The sequence below is a fragment of the Acanthopagrus latus genome, chromosome 13 (assembly GCF_904848185.1).
Source record: "Acanthopagrus latus isolate v.2019 chromosome 13, fAcaLat1.1, whole genome shotgun sequence".
NCBI classification, from domain to species: domain Eukaryota; kingdom Metazoa; phylum Chordata; class Actinopteri; order Spariformes; family Sparidae; genus Acanthopagrus; species Acanthopagrus latus.
Window position 1 is genome coordinate 8,222,087 of NC_051051.1, and position 26,106 is coordinate 8,248,192.

At 42.3% G+C, this 26,106-nt stretch overlaps 1 protein-coding gene across 11 annotated transcripts in view; it reads right to left on the reverse strand.

The window, feature by feature from the left end:
* Positions 1 to 26,106, reverse strand: part of LOC119031935 (serine/threonine-protein kinase PAK 3) — a 51,746-nt gene that overhangs the window by 20,929 nt on the left and 4,711 nt on the right. The window contains exon 1 of one of the 11 annotated variants that reach the window (XM_037120750.1): positions 11,311 to 11,974. The exons of 6 other annotated variants lie outside the window; for them this stretch is intronic. The gene's annotated coding sequence lies outside the window, so the exon portion shown is untranslated. Of the gene's footprint in view, positions 1 to 414; positions 435 to 3,128; positions 3,303 to 10,388; positions 11,234 to 11,310; positions 11,975 to 16,687; positions 16,861 to 26,106 lie in introns of those variants that run through there. 4 more of the 11 variants (XM_037120754.1, XM_037120752.1, XM_037120753.1 and 1 more) reach the window with 4 other exon arrangements.

The following is a 26,106-nucleotide window of genomic DNA, read 5'->3' on the forward strand; positions in this document are numbered from 1 at the left end:
TCTTAGGGTTGATTGGGTGAGTCATACTGTACGCCCCTGCCTCATCGATACTGATGCGACACAGACTACACTTACATAAAACAGTGGAGGTATAGTGCGTGCTCATAAATAGGATAATTCCAGTAAAACTGCCACAGGGAGAGCAGTGTGGATGAATTATGTAGCTGAAAAACACGTCTGAGTTTGGTCACTTCTGCATCAGGCGGCAGCGAGGTTCCGAGCCACAACAGCAGACCACAAGAAACCAATTTCACGTATTAGGAATTAACTCATCGCTGCTGTGTGGCTACTCGTCTGATCAGCTGACCGACTGGCGGCTGCCACAGCAGCTCCGCTGCACGGTCAGAGCGCTAAAGATGGCAGTTTCATGGAGGCCCAGACATTACTGATTCTTCACTCACATAAAACACTGACCTATTTACTGCGCAGACAGACTGACAGGCAGGCAGGCAGGCAGGCAAGCAGGCAGGCAAGCAGTCAGTGAGCCACTGTCCCTGAAACAAGCAGCTCCTATTCCTGGAACACACATAGGCTAGTCTCTGAACGTGATAAATCAACTCGACGCCTGCCTTTAGCCTGATACTGAACATAGTCTTTCATGAGGCTGAACTCAAGGAATATCCATGACGGCATCAGTTCTTGTCAAAATGGTAAAGAGCATAAAAACGCTGCTGCAACACTGATGCACATATGCTAATTTGTCAAAAAATTACACAACCACAACCTCGTTCCGCTCGGCCTGCTTTGGTGGGACTTGACGTTTTGACAGCGATATCTGAATGTCTAAAAAAAACCACACACACACACACACACACACACACACACACACATACAGAGAGAACTACCACAGACACACCACCTCGACTCAGACATTACTGGGGATGTTTTCACATTTCTCCCCATGAAATATTAATCTATCCACGAAGAGCAGGCATTTTCTCTCCTCTTTCAAACATTAATGCTGAATTTGAATGGCTAACACAGGAAGAGGCTCTAATCTTGAGCCCATGGCGGCCCAGTAATGGCCCCCGCAGTGGGGGGAGGGCTCCATAAGCCCGGCTCTTCATGCCCCTGATTAGGACACGCTCTCTCTGTTTGACTTGGCTTTGGCTGTGCTTCTTTGAAGGATGCTGATTACTTGGATGGCATGGACAGTTAGAGGACATTCAAAGGATAAGGAGGAAGGAGGGGGGACACTCCAGAGCCGAAGTTTTAGCATTGTTATCTTTGTTATCTTGCTGCTGTCTATACAGAACATCTACTAAGATCCGTATACACTGAGTCAGAGAAAGTTGGCTCATTCCAACCAACACAAAGAAAACCTGAAAGACTCAACAGGACCCAGACATAAAGCACCAGAGGCCGACAGCACACAGATGTCAACATGTTACGGCACAAATGCTCCTCTCTCACATGGTCGGCCTCTGAAGGTCACAATTAAACACACAGAGTCACTGTGTAGATGCCACCTCCCTTCAATTTCAAATAACGGTTGGGGGAGGAGGAGGAGGAGGAGGAGGAGTTTGGCGCTGTGGTTGGGACTCTTCCTGAAAGGGACATGAGCAGAATTTATGGTCAGAAGATCAAAACTGCATGTGGTCAAACATGCCACAGCATCTGAAAGGAAATCATCTAATCCAATTCTGGTTTTATCTGTTTCTCTTATTCAATACAGTTGATATCCAAGAAGATCCATTCTGTCTGCTTCTGCAGATTCCAGTCTCCCTCTGACTGGGTGTGTCAGAGGGCGTACACAGACAGTAACCAACCTAAACTAAACCACAGCTGCAGGGCAGATATCATGGAAACATAGAATTTTAAAAATTGTTGCCATTGAATGTCAAAAAACATAAATGTGATCTAGACTTTTTGCAGAATCAATTCAATACCAGCACTATTGTCAGGCGACACAGTTTGGGTTCCAAGTGTTTCTAAGGTTTTTCTCTTGTTGCCATTAGCGTGGAGCTCAGTGAGCCCATGCTAACGGCAGTTAGCGGCCTCATAAGTGGCCTTAGTAGCTGACGGAAGTCTGAACACTGTCTGACCAACAGATACCAATTTGATTACAGGGGACACAGTAGATGGAAGACAAGGTGGGTGGGGACGCCTCGCCTCTCATGGTACAAGGTGTCATTACGAGACAGCATGGGCTGGGGCTAGCTGGTTAGCCTGTTCATTTCAACAGACATCTATTCAACATAATACACAAATGTTTTCGACATAACATCTGGCCAGAAAAGATGTATTCAATGTCTTGCAGAGAAGCACATGCAAATATTGATATCACTCTTGTATTGGCATTGGTATAAACTAGCGCCAGCAGCCAGGTAGCCTTAGCTCAGGTTAGCTTACAGAAGCTTAGCAAAAGAACTGGAGACATGATAAAACAGCTCTGTTGGCTCTGTTAACCAAATCTGCAACACTGAACCAGACATTTTCTAAACATTACAATGCAGTAATAATAATTTCTGACATGCCAGCTTTTGTCTGTTGAGCTTCCACCTCTGTGGTTTGCCCCCCAGCCCCACTTTTTTTGTTTTTCCAGACTCTGTAACTCTACTTTGCATACAGGTGCCAACGTCTGGTTCATGAAAGGGACAAGTCACAGCTACCTCATCAGTCTGCTTATAACAGGTGGCAGGTGAGACAGGGGTGTGAGTCTATTCTCAACTCATGAATTAAATCTTATTGAGTTCACTTCAAGTACAAATGTTTCTTTTTTTCCCCAACACTTCATCAAGTGTAAAGAGAGCAGCAATAAGGATCTAGAGCAACAATTAATATAAACTCAGTAATATATTAATGAAGCTTCATTACGAATTTGTAACATTGATTCAGTTGTTGTCGCCTTCCAGTAAGTGTGAAGACGTTTCTTTCGCTGTGTGTTAATTGCTTTTTGCAGCAGGAGAATTTCACTACGAAACAAACATGCCAAAATCAAACTTTTTCTCTCCAGCTTCTATTTTTAGCTGATACACATGCCTTGGGTGAAAACCGTGAAAATGTTGAGCATGGACATCTTTTAATCATGTTGGTATAAAAGCTTATACCCGTTAATAATATGCTAACTAGAGCATGATTACACAATATCAAAGGCGCACTGCTTTAAATGGCTTATTCACACTGACCTATTACATCCGTCTGAGGTCCGAAGAAGTGTCGATTCACGTTCAGCTTGCTATCCCACCAAGAGGAATTTTTACTGAGCCAGAAAGCGACAAATGAAACGTCGATTTCTTTAAGCAGTTTTGGTGTTATGCAATCCTGTTTCACACACAGCACGAGTGCATGAACATCTCTAATCAGTAACCGGTCATCTATTATTAGCCAGCAGCGAGCTGTCTGCGTGGTCGTGTTTTTTTTATGGATTCACAAAAAAAAAAAAAACCTCTGCTTAGACAAAAAAATTACACAGCAGTGAAACTGGGTCACACAGTAGTTTTGTATTGTGGATATAAAGATGAAAGAAACATGAAAGCTAGAGAACCAGGCATGGAAGAAGTACTAAGATGTGCCACTTAAAGGAACAGTTCACCTAAAAATAAAAATTCAGACATTATCTAGGTATTCACCTCCGTGCTGATGGAAGGCAGGGTGAAGATTCGTAGCCCGCAACACATTTCTAGAGCTTCCCAGCAAAACAGCATTGCAGCAACACCATCCTGAACAACTGAAGTAGATCAGGAATTTGTTTCTAAAAATTTAAAAAGCAGCCGAATAAAACATGAAATGCTCAAAACAGCTAGTTCGGCGTAATCCAAGGTTCTGGGAGCCCTGAGATCACAAACTGATTTGAAAAAGATGTTATTTACATCCTTGATGTGCGGTCAAGCTTGTGCAGCCACTTCAGATGGGGAGCTGCAGTGAAGATTTTGGCTTTAAAGAGGATGTAAATAACATCTTTTCAAATCAGTTTGGGATCTGTGGGCTTCCTGAGACTTTGGTTTTGTCAGGCTGTATTTAACGTTTTTGTTTATCTGCTTCATTTGTTTGGGACAATGCTGCTACGCTGTTTTGCTGTGGGGCCGAGTAGATAATGACTGAGTTTTTACTTTTGTCTGAACTGTTCCTTTAAGTAAAAAGTCACCACAGTGTTAAAATTGTAATCAAAAGTCTTTCATTCAACTATTTTTGTGAAGATAGCGTAAGAAATGTATTAGCAATGTACATCTATTATATTATTGTTTTATAGTAATTGATAACGGTGGGGCTGGTTGGTTTTAATCACTTCAGAGAGCTAACCCTTATTTGCACTGCTAATCTGAATCTGCAAAGTAAGTTGTTAGTTGTCTAATAAGTAAGTTTTAAATAAGAGTAAAAGTGGCAGTGTCTTGAGTGGCAGAAAATTTGAACTAATTGTGTAGAGAACCTTAAAATCAGGTACAGCACAGCAGTGCTAACCAGCAACAACTCTAACGAGACTGAAAAACCACGATGATTAGGAAAAAAGAAAAAAAGAAAAAGGCCTCCTGGGACGACTCCCTTACCATTAACCAACTGTCTTGCTCACACGTTGTGGGACAAAAACTCCTCATGTTCAAAACAAAAGGAGTGAAAAACTGGTTATTCTACAGACAAAACCCAGTTATTCACCGCGGCCTACAGTTCACCGTGACTCTCATTTTACCAGGCAGGATCCTTTCCCAAACTCCCCTGCTGGGGCGGCTTCAGAGCACGCTGTGTCATTTAATATTTAGTTTGGGTGAACTCCCCCCCTCCAGTGCTGCGCTCTCATATCCGCACACGAGCGTGTATGCACAGGCAAACCGACACACACACTCTGGCTACACGTCCTCAACCTGTCACGTTAAGTTTTCCCCTTTTTCAGCATCTCCAAACAACAGCTCTGGTCGGTGTTCGTCGAAAATGTAATTAGCTGTGTGCACAAGGCTTTTTTTTTTTTTAAGTCGGCGGCAGAGGTAAACAACATTCAATTAAAAGCATGCAATAAAACTATTGAACAGACGCAGCTGACAAATCTGCGATACGCTGTGTTCTGACGGCTTGAGTTGCCCTCTCGGGATGAGTTACCAGTTGAATGAAAGTAATCGACAGCGGAGCAGTTTTATCTGTCAGGTGGAAAAACGTCTATCAAAATGGACTAGCAGCAGTGGAACAGTGCTTCAAAACACGGAGGCTCATTCTGACGAGCAGACAAACACTATTATTTCTCAGCTTGCTGACAGCACTGTGTCCGTTTCGTTGAATATTCATTTGATTTTATTCAACGCCCATTCCTGTAACTGTTACACTAAGGGATTGTGATGGCTTTTCTGTTCTCCCCTGACAGAATGACCTACTGTACATTACCCAAGAGAAAGATATATCTTACTTTCAATCGCATGCTTTAAAATATGAAGCACTCGAAATGATTTTTTTTTTTTTGCGCTGATATTCAACTCTTCACCTTGACTTGCAAACAGGAACGTGACAAAGGCAGAAATGTGTGGCTGCTGTTGGCTCGGTCCGGTTGACGCCACCAAATTCAACAGATTGAATGCCTTCTTTTGCTTTTATTTGAAAGTTGGGAGTTCATTGAAACTTAGAGGAAACACTGGCAGAATCACACAAAAACACTGCAGTCATCAATTATGCATTTCCGACCACTAAGGCCGCAAGAGGTGCCCAAAACCTTGAATACTTCATACCATTTTGACAGTCCTTGTAACCCCCATAAAGGCTCCGTGTCTGCGGCTCCAACCCGCGAATACATGAATAGAGTGAATACACTGTACATACAGTATACCAGTGTTTGACGTGACAAGAAAGAGTCAGCAATGGTTCCCTGGAGGCGATTCGACCGTCCTTTACACTGTCCAGCCATCACTGTACATATCTCTGAGATTCAAATATTATTCTTTCATACCGAATTTGGTAAGTATCAAGTCAATTTCATTTTTTTTTTCATTTTTGAACTTGTGAGACATGTGAGATACGCCTATTCTTGGTTATCAAAAACTAAGCCAAACCCACTGCGACAAACAGATTCGATCACTGTCGCTCCTCTTGGATCCAACTGCACCCCGGCTCCTTGAGTTACAGTTTAAGCTTGCGTCTTGCCAACGTGTGAGCACCAAGCACGGGTAAGGCTACTCATGTTGTTCCGTCCACTTAAGAGACACCGGGGGGATTGTTTTCTGTTTGGTTTTGTTTTTTTGCGTGTGTTTCTTTTGCATTAGTGTGGCATGGGTGGGCAAATTTGAATGCCAGCTGGAGGCAGAGAGGGGAGTGGATTCCCTCCTGCAATGCCAGCTGGTGCACCTGCTCTCAGTCAAGTTGAAACGGTTAAAACTCCCCCATTGTACAACATGTACATGCTGTCAGTGTCTACATATTAGTAGTGTACAGTGTCATATTTTTTACCCAGCACTGTAGAGTTTGCATAAATGCAAAATCAGCTGTAGGTTGTTTTGAGGTGGGTGTCAAATCCTTCATATATGGGAAGAGACGTGTGCCTCCATTGTGTCTGTTCATCTAGACAGCCTGGCTCAGTGTACAGCTATAGTGCACATAATCATAATAGTCTAGCTGTTGTCATTACTACAAGTAGCCGTGCATTTAATCTCGATGAGCTGTCCACTGCTAAAAAGTATACAGCAGCGGTATGATTTTGCATAAACAAATACTACCATGAGACTAATATCGGTGGCAACAAGTGAGTGAAGTGAGAGGCAGCGTGTTGCCACACACAGACGTTACACCTCCACGCAGCCGAGAAACGAAAATGAGTTCTTTTACAGTTTGTTTGGAGGTAACGAAAGTGTGTTACAACACCGCTATGGATTACCTTCAGCGTAAAGGTGTTATCCACTTTGTGCCACAGTTTCTCTCTATCTGGAGTAACAAGTCCTGGATCATGTGGTCGTGACAACAGTTTTTCTATTATTTTACACTAAAACTGTGCCTTTGCCTATGTTAAATGTAATTTATGATGCTAGGAGTGTCTCAAATAAAACAATAATATGGGGAGATTTTTATTTAATGTCAATGACCATCTTCATCAACTTCAGACTTCAGTTAAAGTCTCCCCAGCTGTGTAACACGCTGTCGCTGCTGGACTGAATGTGAAGGTCTCACCTCTGGAAACACAGCCAGGAGATCCACCAGAGGCCAGTCGCTTCCTAATAGAAGGAGCAGTCTCCCTTTTTGAACCACATCCGAGGTCATCTGCAGTCTTTTCCTTTCTCCGAAAAACTCATCTGGCCTTCGACATTTTACATTCTGCCGCTTCCTCCTCTTCAGACAAATTCAAGTTCAGGCGCCCCCTCTGCAACTCTCTGCAAACTCTTGACCCAGCGAAACTTGTTAATCTCTTTAACCACCTGAACCCCTTTTTTCCTCCTCCACAACATTTCCCTCTTTCATTCTCCGCAGCCTCGATCCATCCGGGGCATCTCGTCCCTGCGCACTTATCCCACTGTAAAGGCTTTTAATGCCTCTTGATTTTCTGGAGTCTTGATTCCTTGCAAGACACTTCTCTGACCCTCTTGAAGACAAATTTGCAGTTTGCGTTTGATGCATCAGAAACAGTTTAAGTCAAAGAAGCTTCGCCCCAAACAGGGAGTGCATGGAGAGACACACACACACAAACACACACACACACACACATACACACAGACAAGCCGCCCTATTCTAAGTAGCAACAGACATCAAGTAGGGAGATTACGGAGGGAGAGCTGTGTCAATGTGTCAGTGTGTGAGCGTTTCCTCTGTTACTCTCTCTCCCTGTCTCTCTCCATCCATCTCTCTCTCTTACTCCCCCTCCCCTTTCTGGGACAAAATGGCCAGATGGCTTCCAATCCTACATGCTAATCCAGCAACACACAGACTGTAGCCCTGACACACCTACCACAAGACTACTGCTCCGCTTTAGACAGCTATGTCCTTAAACACACACAAACACCCCGGCACGAGGCCGCCACACATTTATAAAACTGTCAACAGGAGTCCTATAACAATAACTACGGCGGACAATGGCGGCATAACTCATCCAGACTAAGTCCTCAACAGATGGAGGCCGACTTGTGTGCGCTGTGTGTCTCTACTATCATATTTCAGGCAGCCCAGTTAGCAGGCTACAGGCCAAGATGAGGTTCTGTGTCCACTGCTTTTGTTAGCTGAGGTGAGGTAAGAGAAGCTGTGTGTGTTGGGTTACACCGGCCAGTGGAAAACATGGGGAAGCCCAGAACTGCACGCTAAGCCATGGAGACATGCAGGCAGACACACTGGAAAAAGGATAGGTTTCACATTGCAGCGCTGTGCCAATGAAGTTCAGCTTCGCTCGCATTCGTCAGCTACGATAACGTTAAATAAAAAGTATTGGACAGTTCATGCTTATACGTGCAGACTGATTAGATTTCTTTAATTTCGCTGACACAAGTTTGGAAAGACGCATGACAAATGTAATTCAAAAAAAGAAAAAAGAAATATCTACTTTGTTCATTTATCAAAGTGGCTGCTTTGCAAACCCTCATTTATTACAGTGTAAATAAAAATGCTTAAAATCTAACAAATTAAATGCTGAATTTCAATCTCTTTGCTGTGACGGTTTAGAAAAAGATGTATGCCTCCCGTCAATCCTGCAGGGTAATTCTGATACCAGGGGTTCGGGGAAATGCTACGATAAAGAATATTTGTCTGGAACACAGCAAAGTATGTGCAGTAATACTCTAATTATGCTACACAAACCTATTGTTTATACGTCAAAGAAGAGGACTAATAATCATTCATGAAGTGGATTCTAGAGAACACACCGACCAACTGTTCATTAGGTCAGGACTGTTGAAACAGGGCTGCAACTATCTGTTATTTTCATTGTTGAGTAATCTGTCAGTTATTTTCCTCGATTAATCGATCAGGTGATTGTTTGATAAAATGTCAGAAAGTGTCGGAATGCTGATCAGTATTTTTTCAAAGCTCAAGACGAGGCCCACAGCCCAAAGATATCCAGCTTATTGTCAAAAAGGACGTAAGAAACCAGTAAATGTTCACATTTGACAAATTGAAATGAGAACATTTTGACTTTTTCGTCACTGACATTAAGAGATATAGAGATATATGGGGCAGAATATTACCTCAGTTCTTCACAAGAATTGTTTGTTTTTAAGTTCATAGACCATAAAAGGATATTTCACTTTTAAGTATCAGTATGAGCTTTGTCTGTATAAGGATGTCTTAATATCTTTTGAATCAAGAAACTGCATAAGGAAAGAATAATTAGGTTATATGGGAAGTTGACAGGTAAAGTGTTTTCTTATTTTGGTGAATTACTGCGTCTGGTTTTTGATTCTTTTTTTCCGATGTAACAACAAATTGGTTTACTTTGACTGATAGACCATCTGTGCTTATTTTTCATGCATTTATTGAGTGAGGGGCAGGTAAAAAATAAGCTTCTTTTCTTTTATGGACGTCGCAAAGGGTGTTGTGTTACCATTATATGAAACATATAAAGCGTGAAGTGAAATAAACAAAGATAAAAGGGATGGTAGCTTTTGGTTGTGCTGGTTGATCACAGAGGCCAGTTGTGACAACACTTTAATAAAACGCCAAGCCCGTGACAAGCTTGATTTATACCCGCACAATTTCATGTTTACACGACAAACGGAGAACAGGTTGCAGTTTCATTTTCAGTTGCAGTATAACAGAACTCACATGTACAGTACAACACATCACCATCTTCGGACTGGTTTTCTTTCTTTGAAAATCTGACAGATTTCATGAGGTGCTTGTTCTACCCAGACTCACACAGACATGAAAAACACAGACATATTAACTGACCATTTGCATGCAACAGAGATAAAGGTGTGATGAATATGTAATGCTTGTGGCATGTGGAGCACGGCGTCTTAAGATCCGGAACGGCGACCAATTACCCGGCAACGGTTTCGCGGATTTGTCGAACAGCAGGATGTATACATACCAAACACTTTCTGCTCTATCACAGCATTCTCCGTCTGACTGTGACACTGCATTAGATTACTACTGTGAGGCCTGGTGTCTTTTCTGTGGACACGAATGAAGAGTGCAGTCATGGTGCTGGATGTCTGGACAGATAGATGAGGGAAGGATGGTAGGGCACGCATCACAGCTGTATCAATATCACAGGCCAATGTTCAGAGGGAGTAGCACCTTCAGCCTCCCATCCCCCAATTCTCCTCCACGATCATCTCGCCCTCCCTCGATCACTGACATGACTCCCTAACATCCCTCTTTCGCACGGCAGGCGGACAACAGGTCTCCCATCGGGCCCTGCTCCTCTCAAACCAAAGGATGACTGCGCTTCCTGGGTTAAGGAATCTCTCCCTCCCTTCCTCCCACCCTCCATGCTAGCGCTGACACCGACATCTGAATGAGCAGGGGTGATGGGGAGGCACAAATTAAGCTCCCACCTTCCTCCAGCGGCGGTGGCTGTGGGAGATCCGAGGCAGAATAGCTCAGCTTTCAGAGGAACCGGCCCCCGCCCCCACTCCGATCCCCAATGAAGTCAGGTGACCAGATGTTGTATATCTCCCTGTCACCACAGCCGCCATGAAGCTGCTACACACATCCATGTTAGCGGCAGGAGATGGAGGCACGTCTCTGCTCCGTGTGTATCTGTGTGTGTGTGTGTGTGTATGTGTGTGTGTGGTCACTGAAAGACAGAAATGGGAATGAAAGCCATTTCTTGGTGAAACCCTCCCTTGAAAGGCCATAAGTGAGGCAGTGCAGAGATAACAAAAGAGCATCCATCAGCATATTAACCATCCATCACCCCCTCATCCACAGCACATACAGCTCTGATCCATCCGTCAGCCTCGGGTCTACAGACCCAAAATAGCATTGCTTCTTTTTTGTTCCAGTGTTGCCACTGCAGCTGCTGCATTTCTCTAGGACTAACACACACACACATACACACACACACACACACACACACACACACACACACACACACACACAGACAAGGCCCACACAAACGCCACCATTGATTCTAACACCTCCCCATCAATAAAGATGCTATTTGCGAGGCACAAGGGAGTGCATACAGAGATGATGTGATGCAGAGGGGGGTATATGATCATACACAACACGTCCAGCCCATCTGATGCGGGCATCCATTTCCATCTCGGCCTAACGCACAGACTGCTGATAAAACAGCTGCCTTCTTAGCAGGGCAGAATGCAGAGTGGAGGAAGAAGAGGAGAAAAAAAAAGGCTACAAAGCACCCCTACATACACAGCCTCCCCCTCCTCCTCCTCTCCTCTCCTCTCCTCTCCTCCCTCCTCTGCCTCCCCCCTTCCACATCCCATATTGCATACACAGAGAGGGAATTACCTGAAATATGTCTTCACATTCTCTTGCTCAGTGTTTCGCCTTGGAGCCCGGAGCTCTGGTAGGTTCATCGTCAGCCGTACAGTCCTAACGACAGTTTAAAGGCAGGAGTGCCATTCTCTTGTTAGACCAGTTCCTGACCCTAAAAGCAAGCTTGTTCGGGAGGCTGGATGCTTCACTGGCTGCTCACTGTTCCCTAGCCCATGATGTCATCCACCCTGCTCTGCCTATTGGCTGAGAGGCTGAATATTAATGCAGGCAGCAGGTCTGGGGGAGGAGGCAGCCAACGGGCAGACACACTTGGTTTTCTGTTTGACAGACCAAACCTGCTGAGTGAGAGGGCCAGGAGGGAGGGATTATATGTCCAGCTCAAGGTCTTTCTATTGCAGACTTTCAAGGCAAGATCTGTGTTTCTACCCTCTTGGTACTACAGGGAAGCCCTACAAGTTGAACTACAGTGACACTCAGTAGAGTGCATACATCCACCAAGGCCCATCATGTGTTATTCCTTAAGAAAAACATCCTGTATCCATCCATTTATTCTGATCTACACCCAGAGTTACTGGGGTCTATTCTGGACCAAGACACATCCTCTATTCAAGTTTCATGGCAATCCGTAAGTCAGTTTTTGTGTAATCCTTGTAACAAACCAACCACACCAAAGCATACAGGTGAAAACATAACCTCCTGGGTAATAAGTAATGAGAAAAGGCTTTGCAAAGGTGTCTTTTTTGTGTGTAATGGTCTTTAACAGACTGGATTTGTTGCACTGTTCACTCTTTACATTTTCAAAATGTGTATGCATTTGCAGTATGAAAGAGTACATGCTGCACGTGTATAGTTTAAATTAACTATAAATCACCGACATAGTCATAGTCAGTCATAATCATCAGTGGTAAATGGAATTGTACATGTTTATTTTGCATCAATAATAAAAACATAATAAATAGAAATAAAAAACTGCCAATGGATGGAGAGTTTACTTTTAAACAGGTGAAAGCTGCTTCTACATCTCACCTAATTCTTTGGTTATACAAGATTTCATTTATGATATAACAGGCTTCAAATTATTAAAATTCCTATCATGCTCATGTTTATCACTAAATATCTGTATCAAAAAAGATTCCCATTACTATTTGGTAGCCTGCTACATATAGCGCCATGGTGTTAGGCGCTTTTAAATTAAAACATGTATGGCACTATTTAAACATTTTAGATGTTGATGAGCAGAGCAGATGATGATGACTGTTGATGTGATGCTGTTGATTAATTGTAATGCAACATTTTCAGCTTTATATTAACTTTTGTCTGCTTAACATGTAGTTTAAATTGCCTCATATACATTAATTGCATGTATTTATCTATTCTATACTACACGGCTGGTTTTCACATTTGTAAATTATACTAAAATGTAAAACTAAATATTTTCCCGCATGTTAAGAATTATTTGCCCAACATCTACACATTTCTTCTTCTTCTGAACGTAACAGTGACGCTGGTTTGGCAAGCAGGCGGAGACGACAACCAAAAAACTCCCTGCATTTGCCCTAATTTGCCTATGATGTCATCTTTTTCCTCTATCTCACCTGTGATTGGCTGACTGGCACAGCATCTGCTCAGTCTCATGGCTAGTGCTTCTAGCCCAAGGTGGAGGCCTATCTGAGGCTCTGTGAATCATGGCTGGTTGTCCTGACAACCCCTGTAATGTCGATTCCTTTTCGGAGAGCAATATGGCTGTTCTGTGACAGCGTTCAGTCAAATGGAGAACCTGATGATCACAAGAACACAATGTGCCTCATGGTCCTTTATTCACATCAGGAGGTGGTCTTTGTGATGTTTATACACATCTGTCATATTTTCTGAGAAACCCTTCATTTTTTTTTTCTTAACGCAGTTTTGGAATAAATGGGATTTCAGAATTCAATACTTGTCCGCAAACAACAATCACATGAGACTTTCATAAGTCTTGTGGATTTCAATCGGACTGAATCATTGATAATCCAATCTTTTTTTTGACAGTATACATTTCTTCAACAGCTTTGCAGAAGTGTTGCAACAGCACGACCTGATTAAACCCTGCCAGGAAAGAGAAATGCAAATGTGAATTCGGTTCAGCAGTGTCACGCAAATATCAGAAAGCAGAGACGAGGTTTTGCTCTGACTCCTGACAGCAGACAGAGGATCACTGTACATTTACGCCAAGGCAGCTAGGCACCATTACTACAGAGACGTGTCAAAATGTCACAACAAGCTTGACAAAACCTTTCAAGTACAGCAAAAAACATCATTTTAATAATATCGGCCTCTTTGATGTTATATTTTCTACTGCATAATCTGCTCAGAACCCTTTTTTATTACATTCTTCCCAATTTAATCCTCCCATGAGTCTAAAACATGGGTAATAACTCATTCATTAATTTTCTGTGCTCATGACCTCCGTACATGTGACTATAATTATGAATAGTCCCCGTCACAGTGGGGCTGCCAGAGCAGACATTTGGCTGATAGAGAGGAAATACCCTGGACAGATCAGCTGCCCATTACCGGTCCAACACAGGGACAAAGACTCAAACATATGACCGTTGGAGGGACAACGCTAACCTAATCTTCTGTTACTGCAGATGCCTATCAAACAGAAGAGTGTGTTTGTCCATGTTAGCATATTAGCATATTCCTATCAACACTAACAGACCTTGTACATATTGTATATAGCTATCACGTTCCAGATAGATAGCATGAGGTGTAGGGATGCGCAGGTTTTTGTGCCAGTAAAAGGTCTTGAAAGTTAAAAAGATCAAAGTCTACACCAACGAGAGCTCCTCTCTCCCACAGAAAACACTGCTCCTGAAACACCTCCCCAGTAATCTGGCATTTAATTCAACATCACAGTACATTTATAAGAATTGATTCAGCGCAGCTGCTCTGTTGTTGTTTGTAGTGCTGGGTCAGGCGTGTGTGAGCTGACCAATCAGAGAAGACTTGGTATTCAGGAGGGGGGCCTTAAAGAGACAGGAGCTGAAACAGAGTGTTTCAGACAGAAGGGGCATACAGTGCTGCATCACTGGACGGTATGAGAAAACTGATGCATTTTTGAGCAATTAAGCATGTGAACCTATTTAAGTAGTATCCCAAAATAAAATGATGAACCTAAAAATGAAGATAGTATGTCTCCTTTAAGTTTAGTGAATTACTTTTTATCTGTTTATTTTTCCTTTTATGGTGTAGGTTGTTTTTTACTGGGAGTTCAGGTTTTGTTGGCTGTTCTGGCCTTAGTCAGTTCCTGTAAAAGAAATTCCCTGTATAAAGAAATAAATTGTGTACACTCCTTGTCCTTATGTAATGCTCCCACAACCCTAAAATGGGCCATACCACAACATATCTTCAAGAGGAACCCATAAAAATACAGGAAGCACACTAAACCATCATGCTACCACATCAGGAACCAGGGTTGATCAATTCATGCCTTTTACAATCACAGTCAATGCTTTCTGTTATTTGGTCCATGGCAACCACACACATCCATTATAAGATACAAGATAGTTTCATGGTATAATCAGTATTTCTTCCACTTATTAAAGGGCTGTTAGTTCACTAACTGTCACCCTGTTACAACCCTGTAATCTGTTGGATCAGTCCTAATACTTCTGAGGCCAGAAACTGGACCCAGCACTGATATAACACACACATACACACTCGGAGAAGCACTTCTTTACGTGACTGCACTGATTAGTCTCCACATGAAGCTTCAGTCCATCTTTAATTTTCGAATTTGCCTTCATTTTGCAGATTCAAGTGGACTTAACAGGTGAAAGCAACAAAGGATTATTTGTTTCACCTGGATTAACTCGCTCAGTCCACTCCGTGAGACGAGCACTCTGAAAGAAACAAACTGGGACGGCAACAATGACTAGAAAGGTAAGACATTCTACACTGGCTGCGTGTGCCCTTTCACAACCACGTGACGTGTTCTAAAGAAGTACTGAACATATACCTGCTCCCTCATTGTAAGTCACCATAGATAAGAATGCATAAAATGTTTTAAGTAAAAGCCAACCAAAATCTCTCATTCACACACAGTGTCTCTGTATCTCATCTCAAAGACTGTCCTCTCCAGCAGCTGCACTGACTGATGCACTATTTCTTCTGTTCCACTATCTCTTAAATATGTCATGTTTACACATAAACTCAGCTGAGTATTACTCCAGGCAGATACATTCCTAAAGCTCAGATCAGTAGCTGACTGAACAACCTGCAGCTGCACTGAGGAGGAGCACGATTTACTAGTACCCATAGGCTGCTGTCAGTGATCAGGTTTATATAATGAATCCTATAAATATCCTCACAGGCAGAGCACATCTCTGTGATGACATTTTATAATAAGCCCTGTCTGGAATTTACTAGTGTTGGGAGCAGAGTTGGGAAGACTGCTTTCTAAATATAATATTCATAACCTTCATATCTCTATTACATACATGTGTCCTGACTGGTAATCTAGTCATTCACATAATTAAGTAGGTTTCTAACAAAAAAAAAATGTGCTATAATCATTTATTGTGGCATCTAAATCATTACATCTATTTTCAAAAGATGAGATAATTGTTAATGAAGAGTAGGAAAAAGCCAATCTAGTCAATTACAAGTGGCTTTTCAGCCATGCTAGAGGTGTTGCTTTATGGAAGACAGTGTGTCAGTGTGTTGGTCCACACCTCAGGTCCAGTACAATGGCTAAATTTAATGCAGAGCCCCTTCACAGGCCAATCTGACACTAGAGAGGTAGGTAGAGCATCATAGTTTAAAGGTCACTGACCAAGCTGCCATATTTGATGAGTTGGGATTGAGAACATGTTGTTTTTATAAACTGTTCTGTTTGCCAAAATCTGACCAGACACCGGCATGGCATAGTCCCGACATAAAATTGAAAACAACATCAAGAAACATGAAGTTGCAAAGAAATGTAATGTTTTTAGCATATTTTGGTTTGCAAAAATGTACGTCAACACCTATCGCAGGGATTGGGTTGTTTTAGCAAATGATAGAATCTTAACATACTAACTGAGATCAAGAACTTGGTAAACATTACATATGCTAACATCATCCTATTAGCATTGTCAGTATTAATATGTTAACGCTGATGCTTGAAGTTGCCCAAGTATTTAGTGCGCTAGTATGCCTACAGATGGATTAAAAGATTTGTGCACCTCTAATTGGTTCTTAGGAAAACTTTTGCCTTTTGGATTAAAATGAAATATCGTGTATTGCACGGTGCTCGCTCAACAAGTTTTTCTTCACATCATAACAGCGAGGCTTTGAAATGCAGTTCAGTCTTTCATGTGCTACAGAATCCCTTTTGGTTCACCAACTCGCCAAGGCCAGCCATAAATCCTACCAACAGAAACATCACACTTTATTTATTTTTTTTTTTGGAATGTGAATCTGAAGCGTCGTCACTGCTGGTATGCAGCAGAATTTCCAAGAAGATCCTTCATCAGTCCAAGAGGAACGTCTCATTCCGCAAAATGGAGGAGGAAATCGGAGATGACAGGTTCTTTTTGTCTAGAATCAAATAATCACAGCATTGGTCAATCACTACTATATGAACCATATCAAATTATGGTTTGAGATGATCATATTATGGTAGAGTTCAATGTGCCACGGGAGCAGAGGCAGACGGATGCTTCAGAGAGACATGCAAGCCTCGCAGGAAATGATGATACATGAGAAGAGAGGAAGTGTGCAGGTGAATCCAGGCCGATCTAAACTTCAGTTTCCGCAACTGAGATCAATAAAAAATCTCTCACCTCTCACCCGTGCAGGAAAATATACCTTGTTATAACAACTGTGCGATTTCCCTTTAGTTATGCAGACATTAGGAAATGTTGATTTCATATATGTATACATATATATATACTACATATATGTATGTAGTTGAGTTAGACACTAAGATACGGAATAAAAGAAACAGATTGTCTGACACGTTCAGATCGTTATGATCTGTCTATAATGAGACTTTTGATACTGCTTTGAACAGTATAATTTCAAGTTATATTGTTTTTTATATCACCAGACACTGGCAATGACAGTCATAATATTCACAAAATCAAACACATCTTAAATCAAGTCATTTAGGGATAGACTGATTAGCGATGATGGCTGACTCTCGGATCATTCAGCATTTTCCTGATGGTTAGAATTTGTGTTTCCCCCCCAACTGCAGATAAAATAAATCAATCTAAAGATTGCTTCTTTCGTTCTGATCCAGCCGCCTCATTCTGTGGTGTGACTTACTCTTTTTACTGACTTTTTTACAATCAGAATGTGTTTAAGAGCTTTGTTGATTGATAAAGAGACGTGACAGTGCATTGCGCAGATAATCCTCCAAGAAATAAGCAGATGGAGCGTTGCACATTTGTCTAAGTGTGCTCGTGTGAGTGGATAAAAACAGAGGAGAGAGGGCTGGTGCATACAGAGACCGTGTATTAAATGCTCTTCATTTTACCACATCAGATTAACTTCTGTAAGCCCCTCCACTGGTAACTTGGCATGTTAAAAGATGATAGGTCACGCTCATCCATGCTACAGCCTCGTTCACAAACAGAAAAAATGACTTTTTGTGTGCGCTGGCACCACAGAGAATACCCCCAAAGGAATATAATTGAGGTTAGTAGGCCTCTATCCTGCTGATTATGGTATTGATAGGTTACCCACCGTGATGCGAGAGCTCATTAAGTCTGTTCCCCGTTTTTCACAGTGCAAAAAAAATTGCTCAACGGCGACGTGAGCGCCGACAGCTGAGCGCAGTAATTACAGATTACAGCGCGGTTTAATGTTGTGTACTTAACACCTTGGCTGTTTTGCCAAGATTTTAAATGTAGGCTAGGTTTCATGCTTCAACCTGCTTACTCAAAAGAGGATGCCAAGGCTAAGAGGGAGCGGTCCATCCAACTCTCGCTGCCGTGTGTTCTGGATTCACGAGTGCAGTTTGGGCCTTTACCCACAGACTGTTAATCTGTGGTTACCCTCGATGGGGGTGGTGTGCGCCGGCGCTTATGGAAGGGGCTCTAATTGACATTTTGCAGTATCACAGTTCGCCGTGTCTGATTGCTGTGAGTTTTGTGTTGAATGTGAATGGAGTATAGTTGTTTTCCTTGTGAATCTATTAGATGAATGCTTGTGATGCTAATCTAGTTTGAAAGATCCACGCAGATAAAATATGACGATATCAAAACAATTTTATTCACATCAAGGGAGAGGCAGCCCATTCATTTTTTTCGTTTCTATTCTTAAAGTGATATAAAGTCTCATCCCGCTCTAGTACTTTGACCACCACAATGTAACTTTTTCCCATTCAACGCACCATAACCTCTGGGTTGTAACACAGTCTGGTAAATCCGTTCTTAAGAGGGATCAGGGGATTTTTATTATGACACTGGTGCGACAGTGGAATCTACTATGTACAAATCCATCTTACACTGAAATTATCTTGGACTATGAAAAGAGGCAGTGGCAGACCGATGTTATAACCAGGGTACACAAAGGTGAAGAGCGCAGGGGGTATTATACATCCAACCCAGCAAATATGTGAGGTGTTAGCCGTGTTGATTAAATTCTTATCTCCTACAGGAGTTCACCCAAAAGTGAAATATCTGCCATTCTCATACATGTGCCAGTGAAAAGCTGGGTGAAGTTTTGTAATCCACAAACAATTCTTATATGAAAACGTAAAAGAACAACAGAAACAATTATATAAAATGGCTCCACACCTCATCTGAATTGAGTGCATGAGCTCGACCATGGTGTAAATAACATCTTTTCACATGAATTTGGGATCTCAGGGCTTCCGGAGACTCAGATAATGTTTCATGTTTTTTTTTTCTTTTTCTTGTTTCTTTTACATTTTAGGTCCCCATCCACTTCAGTTGCTCAGGGGAATGCTGCAATGCTGTTTTGCTGTAAAGCTCCAAAAAAGTTCGAAACACCTGACTCTCCATCATCACGAAGGTGATCAGATAATGACTGAAAATTTAAATTTGGGTGTAATTATCCTTCAGTGAATTCAAAATTACCAGTGTTTACCAAACTAGCTGAATGTAGAAATCCGGGGTAAACCAAAATGTGTGTTATCAATAACGAAATGAAGCATAAAAACGACTTGATTTGATAATGACAACTTACGTGGATCCGATTATATTCCTATATTCAAGACAAGCCAGAAGGTGACAACACTTCTTTCTATATCATTGCATGGAAACAACACGTCATTCAGTGTAGCTGAGTGGATTCACATTGTTGGGTAATTTTTAAACCTTTTCGCAAGGACATCCAGCTACGATGTGAGGAGGCACAGGGACACACCTCTGAATGTAAAACAGGTGCGGGGGTGGAAAACGGGTGGCCTCTGGGGGATACAGGGAGGAGTTTGTGGGAGCTCTCATAGAAGGTCAGGTATAATTCAGTTGTTACGCAAGTATAATAAAAAGGATGTGCAGGGTCAGCGGCCGGCGGTAAGCGGTGAAGCAGCGTTGCAATTCAATTCAACATCTTCTTCAGCACAGTGTCTCAGTTTTCAGGCTAAAATCACGGGTTTTCTTCGTCATCATCTCAGTATCCAACAGCTGCACACCCCCTTCCCTCATCCACAAACCAGCGTGTCCATATTCACTTCACCTTCGCTGACACGCTGAATACTTAATAAATAATTCTTCACCTCTCCTCACATGCCTGTCCCCAACCAAGCCTTGTGTCAATACTAATCAGTGCATGGCGGGGCCGGCCTCACACACAGGAGCAACGCACCACAAACAGTCCTATCCATGACAACCCCGGTCCAAACAAGCCCCTCCCACTGACAGCTGGCTTATTGTGTGCTGTGCCTCTGAAGCGGCCTTGTTTCCCTCCGCTTGGACAGTTCAATAACTAATCTGAATGCAGCCAGCAGCGTGTAGCTTTGAAAATGAGGAGGGCAGGACCGATGGAAAGTCGTAATCTGCTTGTCAGTGTTGCGTCGGGCAACTGGGAGGTTGTGTTGTCAGTTCACGTGAGGATTTGTAGGTTGGGTTGGAAACAGTGCACACACCTGGCTGCACAGTACGACCACCACCAAATGAGTTAACCTGGGGTTTCAACACCTTGCCTTTTACTTATTAAAACTATAAAAGGAGCGTCGCTGTAACCTATTTCTGCTTAATCTAACTTTCAATGTTCGCTTGATTTAATTAAAAAAAAACCTTTCCATGATTTCCATGTAGTAATTTGCTGTGCCATCTAATTAGTAATACCAAAAGGTTATCACAGCGCATTTCAACCCAAGATTGCAAATGACATTTTGATCTGTCACTTCGTCGTCCTCCCCACAATAATGAAATTGAGAAAGGGCAGCTCTGGTTTGGTCTCCGCCCTTTAGTTCATTCATCCATCTGTCAAACCTCAGGAAAACCCAATTTTGACGGGAGCTTGGTGGGGATGACGCGTGTCAAGCAAGCTAAAATAATTAGCTCAAGCAAAATCCAGTCCCTCTGGTTCATTGTGTGCAGCATCTGTGACCCCCGAAAAGCATTAAGCTGGTAGTGAATATTAACAGAACCCCTCTGTCTTATCACACTTATAGAAACCTTTCTATTGTTTATGTGCTTCATGACTTTATTTTGTGATGTGCTATTTATTTCACGTTCAGTAGTGATGCACAATATTGGAATTTTGCTGATATTTTCCAACTCATATGTTCGATTGCAGATTCTGATACCGAGATCCTCGGATGTATCTTTACTAGCTGTTCCGAGGTCTTGATCACTTCACAGAGGTGATGGAGCCTTTGCCGTCAGAGCTCTGAGACCCGCCTGAAGAGATGAGGGCCGTGAGCTGAGTCTCATCTTTTGAATCACTTTTGAAAATCCACTTGTCTAAAATTGCCTTTCGGTGATTTTATCTGCCTTATTATTGTGTGTTTTTCTCTCTTTTGTGTATTCTACTTTATTGCTTTTTATTATTTTACCTGCTTTGTGTTTTACTGAGGTAAGATGGGGCTTCTTCGGTCACCTGTTGCTAGCTTCTTAGAGAGAGAACAAGAGCTACAGTGACTAAACACAACCTTAATAGCAGTTTATTACATTACCTTCATCAGCAAAAGTGGTTGTTAACAAAGAAGACAGCAGTTGTCATCATCCCACGCTACGTACGGCATTTGTTGTTGTTTGATTTTTGATTGAGAAAGCAGCAGAAAATTCATATTATGGGTTTGAGTTTAATTTTATCATCAGGTATGTTCAATTTCAGGCTGATGCGGATGTTTAACCTTTTAGCCTTTACTGGCACAAACCGATGACGAGCCAGATGTATCCTGCAGTAGCTAACATTTTGGTACAAAAAGTAAATAGTCATAAATAGTCATGAAAAAAATGTGGAGAAGCACATACATCCAAAAGAGTGTCACATATGGAGGTAATAAACGTTTTCAGGAGCATTTATTTAGTGCTCTGCCTGCGGGTGTTGCGATACTGCTATAATAATGATAAAGGTGATATAAAAGAATGAAATAACATCATGTTAAATACACAAATGATAATATGGTGTGAAAAATACAGTGAAGATGTTCGGCCTTGTGCATCTTTTGTTAATGATGTGTATCATAATAGTAACTGAGTGTTACTGTCTTTTTGTTTCTTTTTTACAGTTATGGTGACAGACTCTCTCAACCTCCATACAAATTGTATTTTGAGGGTCATTTTTTTGCTAAAACACACACTGAACAAAGTTAAAGAGAGATTTGATTGCTTTCATTTGTTTTTTCAAACTTGCACAGACATCGGGATGGTATCGTTATTGTTATTTTGTTGTCTGCGATAATCATGTGGTGGAAATCTGATACTGTGACAGCCTGTGTGTTACACATCTGTATAAAAAGTAATAATATATTTTTTGCAGGTTATGCTGTCTAGGAGTTTGCATCATTACTGCCTTGAGTCATATCATTTGTTCATTCACCAGCCCGCCACACATTATCATTGTGTTTTTGACAAAACTTGAATGAATAATGCATCACGTTCGGGGAACAATAGATCAGTTAAAAGATCATCTGCTGTCACAATATCTCTGTTATAATCTGCTTTAGAGAGCGTGCTGACCTGTGGATTCATCCCCTCAGCCAAACGGTTACTCAACAAGGACATCGCACATAAAATCTGTGCAGCACTCGCAGCGGAACAAACGGCGGAGGGCCCTGATGTTGCTGCGCACAGGGCACGCGAGCAGCCCGCCCGCCCCCCCCTCCCTCTGTCACATGTAGGCTAATGAACAGCAGGCTCGTGCTGTTGACGGAGGAGCCTTTTGGGCCACAAGAACCATCCCTGCTCACCACTTTCTGCTTGGACACACGCAAACAATGGGACACGTCTGGAGTGCTTGGGGCCCAAACCCCGAGGAAGGGCAGATGGTGCCCGGGATCGAGGACCGCACCCCCATTAACATGAGAAAAGAGAGGGACAGAGGCGGGGGAACAGGTACCCTCTCCCCCTGTTTTCCCCTTCTATAGAGATTAGAGAGGGGGTGACTCATTTACCCAACAGAGTCTGTGGCACTGGAACCCAATTAGGAACATGCTGTCAAATCAACAGCAGAGAATATCGAGTGTGGGGATCCTTTTTTGAGAAAAAAAAACACTCCCTATCTATGGTTACATAAAAAATGCAGTTTTTTCTAATCCATATTTAAAAGTTCCAGATCATCACTTATTCAGGATATTTCATTTTTCTTCCACCATATTAGCTTCCAGGACTCGAGATAATCTTTTTTATTAGAACATAATATTTGAGCTGTTTTATTACAAACAGTATATTTTTATGCACAGCCACGGCTCACGCAGTGTTTAAAGATGTCACAAGGATTGCTGTGATTGTTAAGTGAATAAGAAGTCAGAGGATAGCTCTTTTATTCATTTATACCCTGAAGTTTAGATGCCAGCATGTGGTTAACTCAGTAATAATGTTCTGCATAAATCTGCATAAATCTCTGATGTAAGTGGACGTACATACAGTGTTGTCATGTTGCTAAGAGAAATCTGCAGCAGGCCATGGCAACTCGAGTGAAAGCTAGACATAAAGCTGCCAGGTTTGGGAATATATGTGTGTGTGTGTGTGTGTGTGTGTGTGTGTGTGTGTGTGTGTGTGTGTGTGTGTGTGTGTGTGTGTGATAGAAATCAAAAAAAAAAAAAAAAAAGGATTTTCCTGGATGTTTGTGAACCTGGTCAATCATTCCTTCATCATCATGAAGCCCTGTGTTATAATTTGGAGAATGGTGGTAGGCCAAGAAATTCCAGCCTTTAGTATCAATAAAGAATAAACTCTTGTTACAGATTCCACTAGGTTTCTCAAAACAAAAGCTTGCCAGATTCCTTAAGGGCTGGTAGTGTTTTCCTTTCCTTCCACTAGAGGCATGTCTTACCTAAAAACACAAACACTCCTGTTGCCACAGCTGCAGACGCTGGAGCCCCTCTCTGGGTGGACTGGGGCCATTGTTTTAACTCGTTGTGAATCATACCAGCCACAATGTTCATGAATTTCTCAGGAGCACAATATCACTATTGAGAAATGGAACGTCTTCCTTTTTCTTTTATTTCATAATAGGCCAACTTATCAGGAAAGCAGCAACATCTTTATCCAGTACAATAATAAAATCATTATGAATACCAACCACTGAAGAGGAGACTAGAGAGAAAGAGCGAGAGTGAACTGAAATACTGCTAAGGTGTACACTGGGCCTATGGCAGTGATCATCAACTGGCGGCCCGCGGGCCGAATCCGGCCCGCCGAACCGTTCAATCCGGCCCGCGACTGGATTCGAAAATTGTGAGGAGAAAAAAAAAAGAGGAGAATATATCATGTGGTCCACACTATTAAAGCAACTGAAAATAGCAACAACGACTGAGACTCTTAACTATCAGTAATCCCCACCAATTATGACTCTATTTAGGCTTTATTCCGAAATGAGGACAAACTCGCTCCACTTTTTTTTTTTTTTACATTTATTGTTTCACACAGTTCTTGTTATTTTCCACACATAACTTTTCCTTATGCCCCCTACTTAACGTTTGGTTTTTATTTCAAAGTCTCAACAAACTTCAAACCAGACTTCTCCGTACAAAAAAAGGAGAGAAAACCAACTGGCTGGCATAACTTAAAATAGCATGGTAAATAAATACTAACCTGGTATCCGAACAAAAACAGGTTACAAATAATGTTTGCACATCAAATAAAACGTTAAGTGGGCTATAGCGATTTCAAATCACAAGGCTGAAATAGGTTACTCACACTGCTCAATGGCTAAAATTACATTTCCCCTCTGACACCAACTTTTTTACATCAGGCTTGGCCGCTGTCAGACTTATGCGCAAAGAGTCCTCCAAGGACTGGTGTGACAGCCGGTTCCTCTCATGTGTTTTTATGTTGTTCATTTTGGAGAACGCAGCCTCACAGGTGTACGTCGAACCGAACATGGTGAGCACATACATAGCCAGCGTCTTCAATGTACCATACTCCTCGGGACAGGACAACCAAAATGCGCCCAGGTTTTCAGCACCACGGAGAGCAGCCTTCAGGTCCCCGGCGGCCTGGATTTCAGCCAGCTCGCTCTGAATGGCCGCTTCGTCCAAAGACATCATTTTCACTGCGTTTGTGGAGAATTCTCCACTTGGGTTGATGCTGAAAGGATCACGCACAAATCCAATGACATCCCTGGGAATTAAAAAGTCATCGAACCTGGAGGAGAAGTTGTCTTTTAATTGTGTGATGAATTTCTTCATCCTGTCTGTTACGTGGCTTTGTCCCACCTTCTTCAGTGTGCTGAAATGCAACAGCCTCCCCGACAACAAATCTGCGTTAAAAAGGTCAAGTTTGTTCCCAAACGCATCGAGTTTTTCCACCAGATCCACCACTGATTTCTCTTTTCCTTGCAGCTGGAGATTAAGTGCATTCAAATGCGAGAAAATGTCTGTCAAAAATGCAACGTTGGACATATATTCGCTGTCCTGCATGGTGCGGAGATGGTCAGCTGCCGCTTTTGCTTTGCTTTGTTTCAAAAACTCCACTACCTGGGCACTGAGTTCAACGAAGCGCTCCAGTGCTTTGCCCTTACTGAGCCAGCGCACGTCATTGTGGAGTAACAGGTCATCATGAGAAGCCTCGGATTCGAGCACAAATTTGCGGAACAGGCGATGCTGTGTGCTTGAGGTTCCTCTGATGTGGTTGATAATTTTCATTGTTTTCTCCATCACCTCTTTGAGCTCCCCACTTAGCTTTGCGCACAGCACACTTTGATGGATAATGCAGTGAAGCGCGTTAGTTTTAGGAGCGACAGTCTTTATTCTGCTCACCAGACCCTTGTTTTTGCCAATCATAGCAGGTGCTCCATCTGTCACTATCAGGTTGATTTTATCAAAGGACAATCCATGACTTTTAAAAAAATCCTCCAGTTTTCCGAAGATGATGTCAGCAGTGGTGTTGTCCTCCAGCGGAAGCAATGCCAGCAGCTCCTCTCGGAAATCTTTGCCATCAAAGAATCTGACAAAAACGCACAACTGTGAGATATCCGTATTGTCCGTGGATTCATCAATGGCCAACGAAATGTATTTGGCTTCCTTGATCCCTTCAATGACAACTTGCTGGACATGCTCTGCCAAGACGTGTACACGACGCGCGGCAGTTGAAGCAGAGAGAGGTATTTGTTTGACAGCTGCAATAATTCTGTCCATGGATTTGTCGGGGGCAAGTTCCTCCAGAACTGTGACCATGCACTCCTTGAAAACCTCACTTT